We start from the raw sequence: 24,311 nt of genomic DNA, 5'->3' as shown, positions 1-24,311 counted from the left end.
TTGAATTTAAAAAGTAATATTTTCAGCTCTGAAAATGGATATTCTGACAAAACTGATTCCCAGTTGCATTTAAAGTATTTCTTGTTGTTCCAATGTAAAATAAATATTTCAAAACCTAATTTTTGAAATTATCTCAAGATGGAATACCTGGTCTCTCAGGAGCTCTAATACTTTTTTAAGTAAAACTGTCAACTTAGTACAGAACAGATAATATAAGACAAGTAGTATCTGCTCTTAACATTACTGTATCTTCCACCCTTATAAGGACCTGTCATAGCCTGAGATTTCTTTTGGAAGGGCAGGAGTAGTGGGGAAGATGTTTCTGTTTTGATTTTTGCTTAAAATTAGCCTGCTAATATCTATTTCTATATAAAAGAAACATTTGACAAACAGAAATTACTGTCGTTCCTGTTGCCATTAAAGGGGACTATATTATGTTAGCTAAACTAGGGAATATGGCTCTTCCTCAGCTCACAGCTTCTGTACAAGTACTTCCATATCTAACAGGCCAGGAAATTGCAAAAAGGGGCAAGTGCAAATCTAATACGTATGTGACGCCAAGTTCAGATTATTTCATTTGGTGTGGCTAGAAGACTGTTAGGAAACTTCTTTGATTTCAGAAAACAGCTGTTCATTCATTTTATTGACTTAAGAACAATGCTGACCTTAATCTTCTGAGCCTTTATGGACCTGGCTTACATGACCCCACAACACGCTGCTTGTTCTAGCTTCTGCAGGATGACAACTTGACCCATCATCCATGTTTCCTGGGAATCATGACATTGCCAGCCTCAAGGAAGAAGCTCAGGAGAGGGGGAAGATGGGGCTTTCTTGGCAACATGCCCACAGACTCAGCATTGATTATGAGAGATTAGAGGGACCAGTCATTCCCCAGGCTTCAGAGCACAGAGGCAAAGTAATTTTTTCCACTGAGCATTTCAACAGGTACAACTTAAAACACTAGTAAAGGGGTTAGGTGAAAAATCAAAAGATTAAAGAAAATGCAAGGCTCTTGCCTCTTCTTAGAAGATAAAATCAGGGGCAGGGGAAGAAGATCAGTTACTGTCCTTTTTAAAATGTGCCTGAATAATACTGGGAGGTAAAAGAAGAAAAGGAGACCACGTACATTTCTGGATTCAAAACCCATGTGAAAGGCGCAGCCACTCACATTATGTCATCACATTGCAACCCGAAGGCTTAAATGAAAGGAATAATCATTGTTTTATAACCAAGTAATTAAAAAAAAAAAAAAAGTTGCTTGATCTAAAAACATAGATTTTGTGCAGCATTATCTCACCAGTTAGCCAAGTCTACATTCACAAAACAGTACAGAAACTGAAGAAATAGACACCTTCTCTACGTGTCCCTTCCTGTTTCAAAATCAATCAACTAAAAACATGTACCCAGTGGTTTACCAAAAGGTCATGAAAAGAAGAGATAACAAATTCATTTCAAGTAATATTGATCTTTTTACTACAGATTTTCCATCTGGATGGTACTCAGGCACCAGTGGTGGATTTTTTACTCACTCATTTTTCACTGCTTACTATAGGAAATATACCTTGTATTGTGGAGTCAGATATATCTCTCTCGAAGATGCAATTTGTGTGCTCCAAGCAGTAAGATTCATCTCTCTAATGGTAAAACATTATAACGTATCTTGATTGATACCTAAGAAATAAGCATCCTTGGAAAAATGCAAGACTCCTGAAGCTGTTAATTTCAGCTAAGGCTTTATTTAGTCAAATAAAGCAATTAAACTGCATTGAAGGGTCATAAAATCAGCTGATGATGCTGTGAGTTTTAGTGATATTATTTGCAGGTGGCATGAACAATATGTTTTGCACAGCTGGTAGTCTAGATAGACCGAGTGAAAGATAAGAGAAGTTAATGTTTTTAAGCTGAAAAATAATATCGCTGAATACAACTATAAATAGAATTGTACTAGGCTGGGAAAGTAAAGTATAAATATGAATTATTTGGATAACTGTACTCTGCATGGCAGAGTCTTATAGGCAGGGCAATGGGCTTTTCTATTAAAATGGTTACTTGATACTTTCCATGATAAGGATTTAGTTGCTTATACACTTTCCAAACTTTAATGATTCATTCTTATCAAAATTTGCCCATTTGGTATCTGCCTCAGGTCAATGATTTTTAAGCAAAACAAGGCCAGTGAGCTAGTTCCAACAATGTTCTGATAATATTCCCATAACGAAAGTTTTTGTGTGTAATACTACATTGTGTGAATTAGTACAGTACTTACTTCCCAAAAAAGAATACAGTTTTTACTCTTGTGCATTGCAGGATGAGTATGTTGTTCAGTGAGCAGCTTGGGCAGTTGTTCCGTTACATACGCCAAATACCTTTGACTTGAAAGAGGGACTTGCATCATTGACTTCAGTGGGACTTTTCTTGACAATGATACACCAGAACGTTGCTCCCAGTTGTGCAGTTATCACATTATTACTATGCAGACTAGAATTCATTTGCTTCCTTACTGAACATGTCTATGTAAAACAAAATCATATCCTTCTCTTAAACACAAGCAAGCCAGCAAGAAGAGATTTGATACTTCCAAACTAGATGAAGTTATATATGGGCCCAATTAGTTGAAATCAGTTGACAGTGACAAACTAGAAGAGAGTTGAAATGAAAAAAAATAAATAGGATGAGCACTTCATAATGGAAAATTTGAAAATTAAATAGAGGGAACACCTATTACGTTAACTGTATCTAATTCACTGAATTTAACAGAGTGCCATGCAATCAGTGTGAGTTGTTTTGATGGTACTTTTAGACTACCAGATAAAGTATTGTGAACATTATAGTAAAAATAAATAGATATTTCCAGAGGTCCTCTGAAAAGAATATATTTGCCTGTTGCTCAGTACTGAAAAAAATTAAACCCAATTTTTTTACTACGGATTCTTTTGGCTTCAGTTATCACTTTATTTTACTAACTAAGCTACACTAGAGAAGATTTTGACCAGATTAAACAAACATATAGGATATATGATAATCATTTTATGGAATAGTTAGATGTGAATATACATGTTTACATAATTTCAAAATATTTTGTGGTGGTTATGCCTGGAATAGAAAATCACAGGCATGGATATATATTACAGTTTAAGATGGTCTTATCAAAGGGAGATGAAAAAAAGCCTGTTGAGTTCTATTTCTATGTATCTACTTGCATTTAACCACAAAGAAGAAAGTGGAGTAAATTATGAAAGTTGATGTATTGTATGTGCACAATAAAATACAGTTCACTTCAGCTTTGCAACAAAACGTAAGTCAGCAAAAATCACAACCTGCCATAAACATCGATTGATGTCAACACTGTACAATACTGTACATGACAAACAGTCAAAGGAATCCCTTCTCTTTAAACAGCTTGTTGGCAGACTCGCTGGCGCAATATTTTGACTTCCTGGAAGTTAAGAATGGGATGAAAAGTAATAAAAAGATAAACTTCTTCCTTTTCTTTGTTAAAAAGCACAGTCTAACTAGAAGAAAATGCATATTTAGAGCAGTTTCACTGCGAACACATAGGCTACCTACTGAAGATTTCTAACAAGAAACAGGCTTTACAAACTGGAGATCAGTAAGAATCCTGAAAGAAAGAAAGAAAGAAAGAAAGAAAGAAAGAAAGAAAGAAAGAAAGAAAGAAAGAAAGAAAGAAAGAAAGAAAGAAAGAAAGAAAGAAAGAAAGAAGAAGAAAGAAAGGAAGGAAGGAAGGAAGAAAGGAAGGAAGAAAGGAAGGAAGGAAGAAAGGAAGGAAGGAAGAAAGAAAGGAAGGAAGAAAGGAAGGAAGGAAGGAAGGAAGGAAGGAAGGAAGGAAGGAAGGAAGGAAGGAAGGAAGGAAGGAAGGAAGGAAGGAAGGAAGGAAGGAAGGAAGGAAGGAAGGAAGGAAGGAAGGAAGGAAGGAAGGAAGGAAAGAAAGAAAGAAGGAAGGAAGGAAGGAAGGAAGGAAAGAAAGAAAGAAAGAAAGAGTCAGAAAAAGAAATGAAAGAAAGAAAAAAGGTCACTGATGCTTTAATCAGAAAAAGACTCACTAGAAAATAACTTCTCTACATGAAAAATTTCTGAGCTCACTTTATTCCAGATTTTAATAGCCAGGTCAGAGAAAAAATTAGATGAAGGAAAGCTTTCTCAATAGATGACAAAGGCAACTAAACTTTTAATTCCCCCCCATCTTTTCCAAACAGCAACAGTATCCAGTTGATAAAGAATTCCTACAAAAAACCTACTGGCTTATGTATGATCTCTTGGAGTGACAACACAAAAACAAGCCTTTATGCAATGTATCTTAACCCATTTCCTTGTTAGCTAACCCACTGTTTCACAGTGGGGAACAGCATTTTCTGCAACAATAAGTAAATCCATCTTCACATCTTTTCTGACCAAAGTCACTTTGGTTTTTTATCATAACTTTCTCCTCTTTATAATTTAAGAACCAAAGAATGCTGCCTAATTTGTTTCATTTATTATTCACATTTCCTTGGTTAATTAAAACAAAACAGCAGAATTTTCAGTTGGGATGTATAATTTTTTTGTTAGCTTTCAACATTATGATTCTATGATTCCTTTCTACCTATCATATATAGAGTTTGACTGTAAAGATTTCTACTATGTCATGGACAGCATTTCACATTTTTTCCCAAATTCTACCACATTTAAACAGGGAATAGCTTACTTAGGATGTTGAAGTTTTACATTTCGGTTTTGGTTTGGTTTTGGGTTTTGGGGTTTTTTTTTCCATACATCTTCATCTGTTTTAGATCAATTAAAATTTCTGTTGGTTTGTTTGGCTTATTTTTTAATATAAACTTAACAGACGTGTTCAATTATTTAGCTGAAATTAAATTAACTCTTTGTCTTCACCCGCTTGAAGCTGAATATTGCTTGATCCTAGCATTCTGAGACCTGTTTATATCCTATTTAATTCAGTGCTTTGTGAATGCAGAAGTCCTCTATGCCTTTAGAAAGGACCTTGAAATATAATTCCTCCTTCAGTTCTCCTGTGTTACGTTACTGATTTTTTAGGAAAGCAAAACTTAACCTATTCTGACATTCCTTGCCATAGTCATCAGGGATTACTATAACTTCTTTACATTTCAATGCAATAACCATTAAGGTCACTAGCTCCTAATGAAAGTTTATGAAGAGTGAAGCCTTTCTTAATTACATTATTTTTCATTTAAGATACTTAAAGCCATTCAAAGGCATTTCACCATTTGTTTACCCCATTCACTGCTCCTTAATGTGCTGACTTCTACAAGGTTGATTAATCATCCTTCGCATTCAACAGGGAATGCTGCCTGCAATGAAAGTCCCTTAGATTTTTCATCTGATGGTGTATTATATACACTGTAATAATGCTTTCAAAACATGCCTACCAAATGGAAGGCAAACTTTGAAATGAAAAAGGATAATCAACACTACAAGGTGTTGGCTTAGTTTTCTGTTTGTTATTGGTTTAATTCTGATCTTATCCCCAGGTTCGTATTTATTAATGTGTTCAGTTTGTCTGTGCCTTTCTCTTTTTGTCATTTACCGTGTCATTATGCTGTTCATCTCTATATTTCCCCTTTGTCTACTCGTTCTCCTCTTTCCTTGCAGTCATAAATTTGTTTTTTTTCATTAAGCAATACATTTAAGAGGCAATAATTAGATCTCAGAAAGAGCTCCCTTCTATGATTTATACTGTTATTGGAATATTAGCAATCCTTTTCGCTCTGCAGAGTAAATGCTAGAAGTTACAAACAGATTTTAAATGTCTTGAATAGCAAAATAAGATAATATATTTATGGAAACACCTGATGTTGAAGGAACTAAACCAGTAAAAATGCTTAAACATGATTCATTCATTTAAACTTCAGAAGATAACCAGTAATGAATAATTAAAGTGCATCAAGAAAGTCACTCAATTATAATAATGTCATTAATTTGCCTCATAGGAAAGGTTTGAAGCCATATACTGGTTAAAAATCATAATGACTGTATGACTCTCAGGCTATGTAAAACTGTGTGGCCTGATATGGGAAAAGTTAAAATAATAATTAGTTCAAAAATAAGCCTGCAACTGATACAGAAAATAATGTTAATCTCTCTGGCTTTCCGTTATTTTAATGGTAAATTCTGCACATTTCACCATTTATTTATTTAATGAATTTCTTTATTGCTCAGTAAAACAACCAATTTAATGAATGAAGGTGAAAGAGTTTGGACAGAGAAACTGATAAATAAACCCAAGTAGAACTGCCAAGTCCCTGTTTCTACATGATATCACATTTGTAGCTGTTTTAAGTTTTCTTATTCTCAATTTTTTTTACAGTTTGTCTTTCTCATTAACTGTTAGATGGGTATCATGTCTGAACTGTAGGAGCAATATTGGTTTTAATTATTCAACAGCAAAAAATCTTTAAATTTACCACCTAAATATATCCATACATATGTTGTTATATACACTACTGAGTACATACGCATACACAGAGAGAGAGAGGATTCTGTGACCCCAGCAAGTTTCCTGGACTAGGAGATGTTAAGCCAAATATAAAAAGCTGCTAGCCCAAATTCCAAGCAAGTTACATGTTTCTAAATTGAAGGTCTCCTCAGCAATCACAATATCATCAGAGACATGATCCAATAGTAATGTCTGGCCTGAATAAAAAATTATAATAGTATTAAAGTTTTGTATTCTAACACAGTCATTGTGACTTCATGTATATTGGTTTCAGGTTTTTAGTGTAAACACTGACATAGCCATTTTAAATAAACTGTTTCTTAAATAAGAAGCATGAGTGAAAACAGCTGAAACTGGCTCATTAAGTGTAAATAAGAAAAACATCTATCACAGTATATGTTCTATGTTGTTGAGGATAGTGTCAGACTTGACTGGCTGCACAGCTTGCATGTAGGAGCCACCCGTGTCTGGCCTCCTTGGAAAGGAGATATGAAACCTATATTCAGTTATATTTGAAGACATTGTGGAAGAGGAATAAAGTAGTTTTTGAGTGACATAGGAACATCCTACCTAACATCAAGAAAAAAATAGAATGGATGCTTGGTTTTGCATATAACTGGACCTTATGTATATCAAAGGGATTTACACTTTTCTAATAAATAGCTTCTGCATGTTCCTGGTGTTTACTATATCACCGAGTAAACCAGTAGTTTTATGAAGCAACTCTAAGCTAGACTTAGAAATTAATTAAAAGTCAGTATTGCAATATCTAACTTGAATGTCCAATGTACCAGTATGTGACAGGATATCAAAATGCCTTTTAACATCTTGGCTCCCTGCAGAATGAGAGGGAACACGCCTGAGTAAAGCACTCGCAAAAGGTATCATGTAGAGAGAGAGGAAGACCTAGTAGTGCCAGGAAACGTCAAAGAGAGGAGTTACGCTTTATGGGAACAGGTGAAGTAAATCTGGAACAAAGGAAGCCTCTGTCTCTGCTAGGATTTACTGCCATTGTCTCTGAATTACTCCTGAAAGTCACAGGAGCCTTCTCTCACACAAACAAAGAGGATAGTATCCTTTGCAGTGCTCCTATTCCCCCTTATGTGATAGATGTCAATGTATGTTCTAAAAAATTTGGGATTTCTGAATTCTGATTATTCTCAAACTCCAGCAGCTGGAAAAGATCAGGACAAAAAAGGCATTTCTCTAGCAACCTAAACTTTCAAAATTAAATATTAGACATCTCAAAACATACTAAGAAGAACAAAAAAAGAAAATTTGCACTACATTGAAAGGTGGTGACAGTTTTGTATTCCTGCTAAAAACAGAAGGTAACAATGACATATCCTTTGGACATATGAAGATTGGGAGCCATATTTTTCCTCATGACCCAGTTGCCAATAACAGTATGATTATGTGTTTGGCCTTTTGATCAAACGTTTTAACCCTGAGACACTGCAGGCATAGGACTACCAGTATGAATGGTTTAACTAGTTGCAATTGCTGTAGAGCTGGTTTTTTTTTCAGGAAATCAAACCTTTTTTATTTCCCCCTGACTCCTTGTTGTGTGACTAAACAAATCCCATGAAGTTAAATAAATGTTCTTTACAAGGTGGTCCCTTGAGACACCCAACATTGGTAAATATTACAACTTATCACTTTTAACTCAAAACATGGGAAAAAAATGCTAACAATAAAAATGAGTTTTAAAAGATAACAAAATAGAAACCTCGATGTGAGTGAATGCTCTGGTTACCATGGAAACACATAGAACATCAGCTTTGAAAACAAGGTTCCTTTTTTTTCAATTATTAGTCAGGCCACAAGGCATAACATCTCTGTTTGACATCCCTACCCAGCTCTTCTGGAATCTGCATAAAGGAAAAGCATTTAAACCATTTACATGGAACGACATGACTTTCCTTCACACTAACTAACCAGTCTCCAACTTGACCTCTGTGTTGACAAAGCAAAAAATGCACAGGTCATACATATGACCTTGCTAGCATCAGAAAGCTGTATGTGCCTTAGGAAAAGAGAGAAATTTAAAGATTTAGATATTCATCTGGTGATGACTTTATGAAGAACCTAATGTCTGTCATCCTCCAAGTCTTTGACATTTTGTGTATCACTGACAGCTGCTAAAACCACTCATAGCACTTAGGATCTACCCCACTTGGTATATTCTTGTTTTCTATCTTTCAACTTAAACACATCATATAAAAGTAAAATAATATATGCAGGAATGGCTGGTTGACAAAAATATGAGATATCAAAAGTAGGAGTAAATCACAGAATGGTAGAATCATTAAAGTTGGAAAAGACCTCTAAGATCAAGTCCAACCATCAACGCAACAATACCATGACTCCTAAACCATGCTCGTGTATACATATTTTTTGAACACCTCTAGGGATGGTGACTCCACCACCTCTCTGCACAGCCTGTCCCAATATATGACCACTCTTTCACTACAGAATTTTTTCCTACTATCCAATCTAAACCTCCCCTGATGCAACCTGAGGCTGTTTCCTCTCATTCTATCACTAGTTGCTTGGGGGAAGAGACCAACACCCGCCTCACTGCAACCTCCTTTCAGGTGGTTGTAGAGAGTGGGAAGGTCTCCCTTCAGCATCCTCTTCTCCAGGCTAAACAACCCCAGTTCCCTCAGCTGCTCCTCATAAGATTTGCCCTCTAGACCCTTCACCAGATTCATTGCCCCTGTCTGGATATGCTCCAGGAACTCAATACCATCCTTGTAGTGAGGGGCCCAAAACTGAATACAGTATCCCAGGTGCGGCCTCACCAGTGACGAGTACAGGGGCACGATCACCTCCCTACTCCTGCTGGCCACACTGTTCCTGATACAAGCCATGATGCTGTTGGCCTTCTTGGCCACCTGGGCACACTGCTGGCTCATGTTCACTCATGTCTTATACTAAAAGAAAGTCCCCAGTGGAATACATTGGAGATTTGTGGTGGGACCTGTTTAATGTACTCACAAAATACCTGGAAATGGAATTGAGCAGAAAGTTGACAGATGATCTGAAATTATTAATAATGGTGAGAATAAGGACAGATTGTGAAGAACTGTAAAAATACTAGGTAAGCTTGAGGGACTGGGGAATCAAAGTGTAGGTGAAATTCATTAAGATAAATAAAATACTGCACACATGGAAAAATAATCTTAATTTTGCATACAAAATTATGCTGTCAGAACTGATTTATTACTCAGGGACCAAAATCTTAGAGTTAAGAGTAGACAGGTCATCTCAGTTCTCAGTAACAGTGAAAAATACAATCAAATATTAGGAATTACCAGGAAAGAAAAAGATAACAAATCAGATAATAATCACTAATTCAGTGCAAATATTCTTGACTTGAATATAGTTGGCAATCCTGTGCGCTTATGATATTTGAAAAGTCATGGCAGTTAGGTGAAGTCCTGACTGGAAAAAGGGAAACATTGTGTCCATTTTTAAAAAGGGTAGAAAGGAGGACCCAGGGAACTACTTTCCTGCCAGCCTTACCTCTGTGCCAGAGGAAGACCATGGAACAGGTCCTCCTAGAAGCTGTGCTAAGGCACATGGAGGACAGAGAGGTGATCCAAGGCAGCCAGCATGGCTTCACCAAGGGCAAGTCGTACCTGACCAACCTAGTGGCCTTCTATGATGGAGCGACTACATCAGTGGACAAGGGAAGAGCTATGGATGTCATCTATCTGGACCGCTGTAAGGCCTTTGACATGGTCCCCCACAGCATCCTTCTCTCTCTAGACAGGAGAGATTTGGATTTGATGGGTGGGCTGTTCCGTGGATAAGGAACTGGTTGGATGGTCACATCCAGAGAGTAGCGGTCAATGGCTCAACACCCAGATGGAGACCAGTGATGAGCGGTGTCCCTCAAGGGTCCGTGCTGAGACCAGCACTGTTTACTGTCTTCATCAATGACATAGGGAGTGGGATCGAGTGCACCCTCAGCAAGTTTGCAGATGACACCAAGCTGAGCGGTGCAGTTGACGCACCAGAAGGATGGGATGTCATCCAGAGAGACCTAGACAAGCTGGAGAGGTGGGCCTGTGAGAACCTCATGAGGTTCAACAAAAGGCCAAGTGCAAGGTCCTGCCCCTGGGTTGGGGCAACCCCTCATATCAATACAGGCTGGGGGATGAAGGGATTTAGACCAGCCCTGCAGAGAAGGACTTCGGGGTACTGGTGGACAAAAAGCTGGACATGATCCAACAATGCGTGTTTGCAGCCCAGAAGGCAAACTGTATCCTGGGCTGCATCAAAAGAAGCGTGACCAGCAGGTTGAGGGAGGTGGGTCTGCCCCTCTACTCTGCTCTGGTGAGACCCCACCTGCAGTGTTGCGTCCAGCTCTGGAGCCCTCAGCACAAGAAGGACATGGACCTGTTGGAGTGGGTCCAGAGGAGAGTGGCAAAAACGATCTGAGGGCTGGAGCACCTTTCGTATGAGGACAGGCTGAGAGAGTTGGGATTGCTCATCCTGGAGAAGAGAAGGCTGTGGGGAGACTTTATTGTGGCCTTCCAGTACTTAAAGTGGGACTATAGGAAGGATGGAGCAAACTCTTTAGCAAGGTCTGTTGTGACAGGACAAGGGGTAATGGTTTTCAACTGAAAGAGAGGAAATTTAGGATGGATATAAGGAATTTGTTTACAGTGAGGGTGGTGAAACACTGAAATGGGTTTCCCAGAGAGGCAGTGAAAGTCCCATCCCTAGAAACATTCAAGGTCAGATTGGACGGGACTCTGAGCAACCTGATCTATTAGAAGACATCCCTGGTCACTGCAGGGGGGTTGGACTAGATGATGTCTAAAGGTCCCTTCTAACCCAAATCATTCTATGATTTTATGATTCTATAATCTCATAAAAGATAGAGTAGAAGTGTCTCAGAGAAAAAAAATAACAGTGTTCAAAAATATAGAACAGCTTTTGTACAATAAAATGATTAATATCCTAAGTCTCTTTGACATGGTGACTACTTAGGGAGAAATATGACAGATATATAAAATCAAAAGGAGCACAGAGAAAGCGAACAAAGATGAGTGTTCCCTTTTTTTTCCCCCCCATGAAAGAGAAGGGATTCCAACCTGGCTAGAGCCAGGTTCCACAAACCAAACATTTTCCCTGCTCAAAAAAGAAATAAAAATATTTTAAAATTATTTAAAAATTTAAAAAAAAAGAAAGAAATATTTCTTCATGCAATAGGTAATACTTTTGTGAAACTTACTGTTGAAGGACATTGTGGATGGATAATATTTATAAACATTAAATGGGAAATTCAGAAAGAATGGAAAAAAATATTTTCTGTTATTAAATAGATAGAAATCACCTATGGCTCAGAAAAAATTCACTGCACTTTTCTGAGGATAGGATAGTAATGTGCAATAGCCTGAGGATAAGGAAAATAATATATATGCTTCCATTGTTGTTACAACCCCTACACATCCTTGATGATCAGGTGGCATATCTAAAATCTTAAAATAATAACTCCTGAATTCTTAATATTTAAGGACAAATGAAAATTAATATGTACCATAGGTATTTTGAAACAATTCACATTTAAAAAGAGAGTAAATTAATATCTTAATTGTCATTATCTCTTATGGAATACAGCAGTGGAAGAAAGATGTATGTTTGTGGTGTTTACTTAATAAAAATATTCTGCATTCTGAATAGTGATCCTATTGGGAGGGCACACACGCAACTACATACAAGTAGACATGTGCTTTTCTATTAATTTTGACCCCATTTTTATACTAGCATATGTTAATACTTAACAATTTTCATGAATTTTTTTGATTGGGTATTTCCTTGGTGTAGATATATGATGTACAGGTTGATAGGACCGGATGTAATTTTAAATTCTAGTTCTATATACTAAAATTGTGACAGCCAAAATGTCATCAAGAAAACTGAGAAAAAAACAAATTGAAAGAAAATACAAGTAATTCTCTTTTTCTCTTTTTTTGTGGAGAAAGAAAAATAATGGTGCTAAGTGACAAAATGTTAAATAGCTAAAAGCTAGAAATTATTTTAATTTAAAAGTGTAAGCAGACAGGCATAAAGAAAATAACACATATTGGTAGTCACACCTGATAAGAATGGAAGAGTTCTGGTTAAGTCACCCATCTCTGTGTGATAGCCATAAACTAATTTTTGAATATTAATTTCCCTTCTTTTGCCTGACAGGGTAAGCAGAAGCACTGCAATATAAATTCTTGAATATCTGAATATGTAGATCTGACTGTTGTTATCTGGAGAATATGTACTACCACATGTATGTCAGGAATTTTCTCCTACAGTGAACCCTGTGAAAGTGTGGCAATACTTACTGGAGAAAAAGCTTTCATGTTTTCATTTAAAAATTACTGTGAGAGAAGACACTATTGCAAGTAAGTGTAAACAAAACACAGCAGAATATGGATGTAGACATAAGTTTGTAGTTAGTCATTGTTTTCCTAGTAAAAGAGATTGTCTATTATCTTTTAAACGTGAAGGCTGAAGTGAAACTTCAGAATGGCAAGATAATCTGATAACGGTCCTTTCTATACCACTACAGAGTTATCATAATACATGGTGATTATTTGATGAGAATCGTGGAGGAAGAAGGGCGCAGACTATGTTCCATATCAGTTAGAGTACATTTTGAAAACTAAAGTTTAGAAAAGCACAAGTAAAGAACCTTCTTATATTCTTTGGGTTGCAATGAAATATTGTTTTCAAGTGAAAAGTTTAGTGAGGTATAAGTAAAAGTCACCTACATTAATAAATTACATAATAACAGAAAAAAGTTTCATCCAATATATGTTTGTTCTTAATTAAAAACAACCCTGGGAACAGTGACCTGAAGAGAAGAGCCTAAACAAGAGTACTCTCTTAACCAGGAGACTACAAAGCTATTTTCTATGAATCTCAAATTCAATTTCTCTAGTTCAAAAGAAGGACTAGCAAGTGTGTCATCTGCTAGCTAGAACACTCTCATGGGAAATATGAAGTTTAACTTTCTGAGGAAGAAAAAGGAACTCTTCCTATATCTCCAGGGGAATCCACAAATTCACATTTTTATTCATGAAAGCTTGTCTGAAAGTATGTATCACTGCAAAACTGTGCTGTTTCAACATCTACCACATGTATTGTCTCACAAAACGTGCCAAACAACTCTTATTTCATCATGCTCCTGATGAATTATCATGCCATTACTGCTGAGATTATGAAACATTTTAAGTACTATCTCTACAAATATGCAGATCAGCCTGTCATGCATTTACTCTGCATTATGCATTGGTTTTTTTTTTTTCCTGTGTCCAGAATGCAGAGGAAAATGGGTGACATAAAAAAGAAATCTTTGGTTCAGCACATATAAGAATAAATCTGGATGACTGAATCACAACTGTGAAGCTGCAAGCTCTTTAAGATAGATTGCTGGTTTTCACCACTGGCTACTGATTCTATTCTTATTGAAACCCATGACAGTCAACAAATTAACTGACAATATACATATAAAATTATATAATATTCTGATAAAAAAAAATGATTAATTTGCTGTATGCAGTATATCGGATATACATGACAGTCACTGACTTTCGTCAGTCAGAATATCAGACCAACTTCAGTGACCTTTCTGCTGGAATATAACCAAAAAATTATTCCAATAAATCCCAATATATGAGTTCTATTACTGTTATGTACTCTATAGGTTAATATTCTCACCATTTTAATGCATAAAATATATAAACTTCCTTTGGTACTAGGCATCACTACAAGTCCACAGTAATCAAAAATTGCATTCCATTTTTTTCTAACTATGCTTGTGGATTTCAACATCAGATGGCAAAATTCAGGTAACAGAGATCTATGAAGAAATATAAGGTCCTTTAAGTTAACGGTACTTGGAAGAAGAGCAAAGTAATTTTGTACCCTATTGAAAAGAAAAAGACTATTTTTTCCAGAACACCAGGGAAGGACATGAAGAATATTCACTATGGCAAAATACATGAAAAGTTAGAACTAAAAATCAATATATTCTCAGCATTTATTCCCATGTCCTGATCTCTATTAAACAATCCACATTACAGATAAAAACAATCTGACATACTTTACACAAGTTTCACTTCTGCACAAGTGTTTGCACAGGACTTTATTTTGTACCCAGCTAGCAGCTTTGCCCAGGTGCTTATTTGCAGTAATTCAGCACAGTTAGGACCAGTTATCTCACCTTCAGGATATGAGTAGTTGCTAGCTGCTGTCATCCTTTGCTGGCTGTGAATTCAGGATAACATTTTGTCCTCTTAACAGTCTGCCTGTGAATTCAGCTTCTGTGTGAATAATAAAAAATAATTAATCTGTGTTGGAGTGTGTATATTTTCTTAGCAAACTACTTGAAAAGACTAGATCAATATTAGCAACATTCATACATCTCTTCTTCACATCCTATCAAGTTCTTTCCATAGGGGATTATACATATTACACTTTATTTTCCTTAATTCTGTGTGTGACTTAAATGTAGCTTTACTGCTCCACTATTACGTGCAAGTTTTATTGGTGTTATTAAGTTTATTTACTTGGATGAGAAACTACAAGGAAGAAAAAATAAGTTAAACATGGCTTCAGATCAACTACTCTCAGAAAATATATTATGTATATTAAAAAACAACAAAAAACCCAAATCTGTTGCCTTTGAAGGTTTTATCTTTTTTCCAGTCTAGCATTTACACTGGTTTTGTCATGACAATTTAAGGTTTGCATGTTGCAAGAACAAGGGATTTCTAGTAAGAAAAGAATATTTTTCCACAAAAAGATCTCATTTTATTTTGCTCTTACAGCTTTGACTGGAATGACAAAAAAATTAGGTCTTTCTAGGTGAGAGTACTCTTTGAGTAAAATAAGCATGCATATAGATTGTAATTTTTGAGCACTGAAAACATGATATAATAGCAAGGGTCAATAGATGATTATTTGGTAGAAATTTGAAAGCACAGTTGAGAACTGAAGGAAGTATAACAAATGGCCTTTAGAGCAAACTTTCTGATTCAATAGGAATGTATTTCTACATGAGAATAATAAATAATATGAAGAGCACCTACCAGCACAGTTGGGTTTCATAGAAAAGGAGGTTCACTCTTGCTTCAAGCACACTGTGTGCTATGACAAACATAACATCAAAATATCCACTTCCAGAGAAAGTATGAAAATGACTGATCTACTGGATAAAAGTACTTGTGGAAACAAGAGGACCAGCCTCTTTTCAACAGCTATGTTCTGTGAAGAAAGAGCTACCAGAGAACTCAAGATCAGATGATCAGGACTGAAATCTGAGTCAAGTAAAGAAACGTAGTGTTAGGCATGATCCTGCAAACAGATGGTATTTGTGGAATAATCTAGCTCGGGTTTTCAATTCAAAATTGACAATATCCACATGCCTGACCTCCTATTGAATGGTTTCCTCACATCAGTAACATTGGTCCCTATGTAATTAAAAGCATAGGGCAACAGCGAGTACTCTTCAATCCGTCCTGGTCCCTCAAACGAATGGAACTGACAATGCAGGTCAATATCTCTGCAATTAAACCTACCTGTTCACCACTCCTGGATACATCCTATACAGGATGGTCAGCATGGTTGCACTGACGTACCCTCACCTCTTAAAAACGATCAAAGAGAGATGTGACTGGTGCCTTAGAAACAGGATTGGGAATCTTAAACAGCATTGATACTGAGAAGCTTACAAACAAACTAGTCACAATGACTAATAATCTAAAGAAATTAGAATATCCTTTGCAATCTTCTCTTTCAGCTCTGGGAAACAACCAATGGCTTTTATCAGATATATTGCCTCAGCAGGGAAAGGTAAATGAGAAAGACCACCAGTTGATGCACTTGGTGCTGCCCAAAATAATGCTTCTCTAGCTCTTAGTTGTATCCAAGCTCAACTGTGGATACAATTTATAGTTGCTGCAGTTGTACGAGAAGGTGAGGGAGGCAGCCTGCCCACTGAAATTCAAAAGATAATTTGGGATAATGCAAATAAATTTGTGAAAGAATTCCAGTCCTGGTGGTACCCAGTTAATTTTACCTATAAGCCTACTGATGGCAAAGCCATAGCTTTTATTCTAACAATATGCAATGCTTCGGTATATACCGTATACCCAATCATTGCACTGGGATGAAATCACAATGGGGCCGTACTCTACCCATTAGAACATCGAGCATTGTCTGTGCTAGTTTTGGCTGAGCAGGGGTTCATTCTCTTCACTGTAGTGCCTGTGGTGGTCAGGGACCTTTCCAGCTTCCCGTGCTCTGCCACGTGGGCAGGAGGCTGGGAGGGGCGGGGCCACAGCCAAGACAGCTGACCCCAACTGGCCAATGGGGTGTTTGTTCCATACCACGTGACACCATGACCAGTATATTAAGGGGGGGCAGTTGCAGCTTGGGACTGGCGGCATCAGGTTGGCGGGTGGTGAGTGGCTGTGTCGTGTGCAGTTTGCTTTGGTGGTTCATTCCCCTTCCCCCCCACCCCCCCCGCCCTGGGTTTTGTGCCTCTCATTGTTTTCCTTTCCATGGCATTGTTGTTGTTGTTGGTATTTTTAATATTAAACTGTTCTTATCTCAACCCTTCTGATTCTCTCCCCCATCCCACTGGTGGGGGAGTGAGCGAGCGGCTGTGTGGGGCTGAGTTGTGGGCTAAACCACAGCACATAGGCCCAACGAAGGGAAGACAAATGGGAAACCCTTGATGGTGCTGCGTGTGTTGTGCGGGAACAAGAAGGGTTTATTTATGAGACCAACAACATCAAAGGCCAAGACATTTGTCTCGACACTGAACAAAACATTTGCCATTTTGAAACACATCCCGCTGAAGCCTCTGAAACTGTACTTGTATATATTGGGAAATGATGAGCTTGTATGAGAACGCTTTGTGATTCTATACTTGTAGACAGCACCACTGTAGATACTTATAATCACTCTAATATTTGTGTTTGTAACCTTACTGACATAAAGGGATGTGACTTCAATTATTCAGCTCCTGTCATATCCTACCAATTGCTACAATCTAACTACAGATCATATCAGGGCTAGTTACATACCCCCATTGGAATGAATCTCACATTGGTGAAAAGACTGTTGCAACATGATGATCTGAACCAGTTGCTAGAAAAAATTCAGAACAATGGAAAAGGAATTCTAATTACTGTCCATCACGATGCAGAGGAGATACACCATGTCTTACAAAGAGTGAAGAAGGATGGAGAACACCACTGGTGGGACACTTTATCTGGATGTCACCGACCGCCACAGGAATTTTCAACTAGATGCTGCACCCTGTTGTAGATTTACTAATACTTACCATATCATGTTGTATTTTAACAGTTACCTTGTATGTTAAACTTTTGATTATGATGAAACGTTTGTCTCACCAAATGTCCCCACAGGATATATACGTCCTCGATAATCCTCACCACAAGAACACATATGACACACCCAATGCATCCCAAATCTCATTAAGCTTGAGCGTAAAGCTTAAGTGACTATAGTCACGGGGTGGATTATGTGGAATAATTGCTGGAGGTGACTTAGAAATTAAACTTATCTTTTTAGAAAAGGTACAGCATTGAAGAAGCTGTCAGGGCGAAGTGCAGCTGATATGTGAGGAATCCATTCCACAGAAGTTCCCTAGTAACCATAGATGTCGGCAATGCCAGGAGAACTTGGCAGACTTACTCTAAGAGGAGTTGTCCGGAGGGTGGAGCGGTGTGGAGGCATCATGGCCAGGCTCTGTGATATATGGGAACTCGAGGTACCATGGAGCTGGTACACTGCATATTTGCCGCCCTGGGCCAACACTCTGTCATACTTTTGACAAAATGCTCTCCTTTTGGTGAACCTTGCTCATTATAATATCATTATAATACCAAAACACACCTCCATCCCAAAAGTTACCCACCTCTAAATTGCAACCACCCCTCACTGGGCATGCGCTTTGAATTTCTTCTCGTCTATGCTTTTAAGAGCAAAGCAAGGAAATTTTGCACCAATCCTAATAAAGGTATGTGTGGCTAGAATCACTCAAGCTCCACCTGAAAGATAAAAAATAGTATAAAATGGGTGAAAAGAAAGAGGGTGTTAGGGAAGATACCATCGCGTACCACTCTGACTTCTGGGACCAGTTGACAGGCTGAGCCTCTCTTCCCCTCACTGGGACGCCTTTGGGTAAGATTGGAAACCTCTATAGAGTCACTTTAAATCCCTAACGTATTAAAGTTGCTTTGCTTCATATTAGAGTCAGTTCGTATTTGTTTAGCATACTTGTAGCCTAGCAGTGTACTCATATCTTTGGTATTTATGTGTGTCTTGTAACCAGCAATCTTATCATCGGTGATCCAAAGAACCTGTGTATCTGTTGCTTTAATAAATTGTACTACTCATTAACCTAGCCATGATCGTTCTCATTGAACGCGACCAGCCTGAGCATCTGCCACATTAGTTACTAACAACAAATACTCTGATGAGTGGCTGCTTCTACAACCCTTAGAAAATAAACCGTTGACCAAGTCTGAGACTAAGACTGGGCTTAGCCACACCTAGAATCCTCTTGGAGAGGAGTTTAGAAAGCAACTGTGTCCTGTCTGAACCTCGTGACTCAACCGTAGGGTCTTTCCCTGGCCAATCCTCAGACTTCTACCATTAACACAACATGATTTTAAATCTACCTACATTTCATTTCATTACATTTGACTTGATTAGCCAAGGCAGCTCTTCCTCAGCATAGTAGCGGTGGAGCTGTCAATATAGGATTGCATTTTTTAAGCATTTTGTGGGTAGCCTACCCACATACCAATGTATTTTGAATTCCACTCTTGGATGAAAGACTGAGATGACTACCTTAGTACTATATATTTTGAGTTACCTAGTGTCCCAGTTTCAGCTGGGATAGAGTTAATTTTCTTCCTAGTAGCTTGTACAGTACCATGTTTTGGATTTAGTATGAGAATAATATTGATAACACAGTGGTGTTTTAGTTGTTGCTAAGCAGTGCTTGCACTAGTCAAGGGCTTTTTCAGCTTCCTGTGCTCTGCCAGGTGCACAAGAAGCTGTGAAGTGGGCACAGCCAAGACAGCTGATGCAAACTCATCAAATGGATATTCCATATCATATGACATCATGTCCAGTATATAAACTAGGGGGAATAGACCAGGGGCAGCAATTGCTGCTTGGGGACTGGCTGGGCATCGGTCTGCAGGTGGTGAGTGTTTGCATCACTTGTTTTTCCTGGGTATTATTATTATTATTATTATTATTAAATTATTAAACTGTTCTTATCTCAACCCATGAGTTTTCTTACTTTTGGTCTTCAGATTCTCTCCCCCATCCCACCTAAGGGGGGAAGGGTGAGTGAACAGTTGTGTGTTCCTTGGTTGCTGACTGGGGCTATACTGTGACACCTCGCCATCAACAGAAATTTAATGCAATAACACTTCTAATACTTACCTTTCTTCAACAACATATTGGTTCAAAACCAGTTGCCTGGACTTTGTCAAACAGATAACAGCCCTGTTCTGAAAAGTCTTTTCTAGGTGTGACAGCACATCTTTTCATAATTTATAAGCAGTCTGAGCTCAGGCTGCTTTCTAAACTAGTTTATGAAAAATATGCATCCAGTAGAATGGACTCAGGGAGACAGGGTCAAGAGCAGATGGCCTTAATTTACTTCTTGCATATATACACAGTGTATGTCCATGCTACTATATTTAATATACTTAGCCATGTTCCCTTACACTGAAGCTGACTAGCACTGGAGCCAACCAGCACAGCAAAAAATCATGCTATTAAACTCTGTTTTCATTTGAAACAGAACCAATACATCCAAACCACTTATTCAGAATAGTATCAATCTAACAACCAAGCTAAACTCACAGATTGGTAAATTAGTGACCAGCACTAGACAAAAGCATTCAAGACACTACTAGTTTAGCAACAAAATTGACACAGCTGACCAGGATTGTTCCCTGGTACTACTTAGCTTTTCTGTACTGAGACTACATAACATTGAGAAGTCCAGTAATGTGTTGTATTACTGTAAAGAAATCCTTTATTTCTAGATCAATCTCACAGGAACTCATCTAACGATAATGCTCACTAAAACAAGCAGTACACCTGTACAGGTAAAGGGGTTCTAATGTGAGAGGGAAATAGAGCACTGGAATTAGCCCTAAGATTTAATGGATTGTTAGAACAATAAGAAAATACTTAGGAGAGACAAATGGTAGGGTGAGACACTAACCAAGAGGTTTAAAGCACTAAGCAAGGCATTTCAGTTACGGTGCATAAGTTTTCCTAAGGTTACCAGCAAATCTACTCTGACACAACATAACAAAATACACCAGAATTGATAACAAGTTAACGCAAATAATAGATACACTTTACCTCTCTCTAGTTAACTGATATTCAATGGCAATACAACGGATATTTGAGAGTTTACTCAAGGAACCTCCAAAACTCCAAATAAGTGGGGGAATTGACACTGAAATTACTCTAACATAAAGTTTTGCTGGATGCATAAGATATAAGAAAAATAAAGAGGATAAACTCTATTTCTCTGAGCATTTTCTATTAAACCAAAGACTTCATTTCCATCCTGTGAGCTACAGGGTAAAGTTTTGTGTGCAGGCCTGATTATTTCATAAGATACAGCTCTAATCTAACAAAAACCCAGAGATTTTTGAACCTCACAAAGGAATTCACAAGTATTCAAAGACTACATATAAAATATAATAACAAAATATCACAAAATCAAAAAATATTATTAACTGAGCAGGATTTTAAAATAATTTTTAATCCTCGTTCCTAAGCAGATGAAACTTCTGTCCTCTGTGATAGCATGCGTGCATTTCTAGCCCTCTTTACAGCAGGGCCATAAAACCTGAACATCTTGTCTAATTTCAATCAAATTTCACCATCAAAATGATGACCAAAACTTTATTTGACATCTTTTATTCATCTTAATGTTGAATTACACTCTAGAAGTGTCAACTGATTTTAAAGGGAATTCACATGTTTAATCCATGTAAGTGAAGACAAATATATGCAATGTATAAATCTATATATGTCATATAATAAGTATTTGTTATACATATAAATGCATAAGATCACCCAACATATGGCAAACTTCTGTAAGCTAATTCTTCCTGGAATGAAATCAAAACAGAAGACACAAAGCCTTGTGGAATCAGGTCTCATTAATTCCGCTTTCCACAGTGAAACATGTTACCTAGCTTAGTGGAGCAACATCAGAGCACTGCTACATAAACTTTTCATGATGCTTTCTCTTCATTGCCCTAAGATCTTTGAGCGTTATGCTGTTTACTAGCACTGTTTCAAATACTGTGCATTAAAATACCCTAAAATAAAACTGAAGTATGGATAGGTTACCACTCCCACTCTTCTTATAGACCAACAAAAGAATCTGGCTACAATTAAATATCTTGAAACCCAGAACTGGCACAAACGCATTTGTTCTTAGCCTGTCAGTATGTTACAGAATAGGACTGTACCAGAGCTTCTAAACTAAAGTAAGGAAAAATAATTCTGAAAATCAATACCCACTGTTTTCTTTTTTACTTTTGGGAAAGATCGTCCCACAACAAAGAACATAGTATCAGCTGTTGGTGTTCTGGTGTACCTTTACTGTTTACAGTGAATGGCAAGCCTGATCTTACCTGGGGTAGTCTAATGGTGCCTGTCAGCTATTTAATAATCTATGAGTGGCATATCACTCTCCATTTCCCTTGATAATATTTACCTTGTGGAGACAGATAAGAGTTTTGGATGCTGATAAACTCATCTTCATCCATACAGATAATACAGAAAATCTTGCATAACCATTGATTTTGCAAGATTGCCTCAGGAATTGCTGGTGTACTTAGTGGAAAACTTTGTAAGACATTTAAAATAAAATCTGATGAGATGGAAGCTAGTAATGTAGTACATTTCAGAGAAACTGTGTGATAGGTGCAGCTTAACTCTCTTGGAAGCAGTACTAGTTCACATGTCCTGGAACTATCGGTTTTCTGCAGGCAACTACATAACAAATGTTAAATCACAAATAATCTTTTGTTACACAGAGTTTTAAAGAGAAAAGAATAACCCACAACATAACTATGAGGCAGTAATTCTAATTCTTCAAACTGTTTCTTTAATATGGAAACATGTAAAATATTAAAAAGAAGAGCAGTTTTGCACTGCAGGATACAAGTATAATCTAAACCTTCCTGGGAGGTTTTGTTTTGGCTTTAGATTTTTGGGTGGTTTTTTTGTTTGTTTGTTTTTCATATAAAATCAGTTGGTGTAATGGCTATCTATTGTCCAAGTAACTTCATCTACTGTTTCAGACTTCCACTAAGGTAATGATCCCTAAAATTAGTGGAGACTAGTTTTACTCTTATCTTACCTGCTTACCTAGGTCTTGCAAAATTTGAAGTCTAGAGCCTGAGAGTCCAACTCTTTTTCTTGTGCAGGAAATGCCTGTCAGTCTATTCTAGATATCTAAACTCTGTCTCTCTAGTTTATCTTCAGTCTTTCAAAATACTCTCCCTGAAACACCTTGTATTATTTGTGACTTATCTCTGCTATGGGACCTATTTTTCTTCCTGAATATAAAAAACCTAAAGGCACAAATTTTATTACATTTATTACAGAATGTATATCTTGTTCTTTTAAAACACAGCTAACATAAATTAATTGACTGTCCTGCATTCTCAGCATTGTCTCACATAGATTTGTTCAAGCCCTGTGCCATTAATATCAAGAATTTAAAAATCTGGCAGAAGAGTGTTTGAAGGTTTGTCTAGAATACTGAGGTTAAACCAGTGGTCAGGAATATTATTCTTCAAGCAGGATGAAACTGTGCATAGTAAGGAAAAATCTCGTCTTTGTGCATGACAACTCTTTCTCAGGTCATGGTCCAAGAAGTGCAGAAAAATAATAAATTTACAAGCTGAAGGGCCTAGCTCTTTGACTAGACCTACTGTTTCTACCACAATTTCATAAGAGATGCAGGCATTTAAAAATATGCAAAGAATACAACATGTATAAAACATCACACACACATGCATTGACATGCATATGTAACAATATATATACAGGTTTTTACTTTTGTGGTGAAAATTATTTTGTCCTGGGACAAAGAATAAATAGGCTTTGAAAGTTGTATTCTACATCATGGGGAAAGTGACACCCCCCGCCCCAGGGTATCCCATTGAGTCCTGTTGTTACCCCCAGCAAGGAACCATCTGGGACTCATGGTGGCTCCTTCCCTACCTGTAACAGAATTTCCTTCCAAAGAAGGCCACAGAACACACGAATGGGTAGTGGGCACTCACACCTCATCCCTGCATGCAGGCAGGTTACAGTCAGATGCCCACTTCAGATATTGCCTTAAAATACTCTAAAGGCAATTGGGTAAAAGTTGCCAAGACACAACAAAAAGCAGTGGATTGTGACCTGATGAAGTGAGCAGCTTTACCCAAGGATTGCAAGGACCACAAGATGGTTGACCAGAAGTTCTCAGAATTTACTCAGGAATTCGTATTTTTCAATAAGAATTGGGTGATAAGCTAGCTAGCAAATGCTGATATGGACAAAAAAAAAAAAAAGGCTAGAAAAAAATTGGAAAGTCATAGAAAGTCCTTTTAGTATGGACTAGAAAAGGACGTAAACATTTACAAACTAGGTGACAGAGCAGTTAGAGTCCTTGCAGAATGGAGACATCCATGTGAAGAGTCATTGAGGAAAACCAGCACAACCTGATATGTTTTTCTGATCC

The sequence above is a fragment of the Phalacrocorax aristotelis genome, chromosome 3 (genome assembly GCF_949628215.1).
Source record: "Phalacrocorax aristotelis chromosome 3, bGulAri2.1, whole genome shotgun sequence".
In the NCBI taxonomy this organism is placed as follows: Eukaryota; Metazoa; Chordata; class Aves; order Suliformes; family Phalacrocoracidae; genus Phalacrocorax; species Phalacrocorax aristotelis.
The sequence above is the reverse complement of the archived record's forward strand: the minus strand, read 5'-3'. Positions refer to the sequence as shown.